This window comes from Meleagris gallopavo, unplaced genomic scaffold (genome assembly GCF_000146605.3).
Source record: "Meleagris gallopavo isolate NT-WF06-2002-E0010 breed Aviagen turkey brand Nicholas breeding stock unplaced genomic scaffold, Turkey_5.1 ChrUn_random_7180001864474, whole genome shotgun sequence".
NCBI lineage: Eukaryota > Metazoa > Chordata > Aves > Galliformes > Phasianidae > Meleagris > Meleagris gallopavo.
Window position 1 is genome coordinate 1 of NW_011129864.1, and position 610 is coordinate 610.

Below are 610 nucleotides of genomic sequence, written 5' to 3' on the forward strand. Positions count from 1 at the left end.
GTCTTTAATGAGAAAAGGAGAGGAACATGCACCAGCTGAGAGCTTCAGCAATGCCCTTTGGACATTCTGCAAAGCTCAGTGATAGCAGAAGAGCACGGATGGTAAGCAGGGGAAGAGGGCGGGCGATGAGGAGGAGAAGTTGGTGGGAACTCGGCTCCTCTGCAGAGCGTGGCCATGCCCTCAGGGCTGGCTCCAGGGCTGCCTTCAAGGCCCGTGGTGCTCATGCACAGGCAGGTGATCCATGGGCTTTAGCAGAAGAGATTGCCACGTCCCAGAGTCCCACAGAGCCCACGGCCCAGCCCTGACCACCCAAACGCCCCCCAGGCCCAGGGACGCCCCCAGCACCGATGGGCACACTGCCAGCGCTGAGAGAGCTCCCCACGGCAGCGGACGCTGTGGATCCCACGGCTGTGCTCTGAGGGAAGGAGCTGAGGATTGGGCCCGGCAGCGTCACCACGACTGGGGGGGGCTGGATCGCAACGCTGGAGTCGGCACAACGAAGGACACACGGCTCGTTGCAGCTGTTGGCAAGGCGGGGCGTGGGCCGCAGGCGGCTGTCTGGCGACGGGCTGTAGCACGACATGTCTGGCGGAGGCGGGGGTGACTCTGC

At 64.1% G+C, this 610-nt stretch overlaps 1 pseudogene; it reads right to left on the reverse strand.

Annotated features, from left to right (window-relative positions):
* Window positions 1-117: 117 nt before the first annotated feature.
* On the reverse strand, window positions 118-583 carry LOC116217653 (annotated as a pseudogene).
* Between the last annotated feature and the right edge of the window lie 27 nt (window positions 584-610).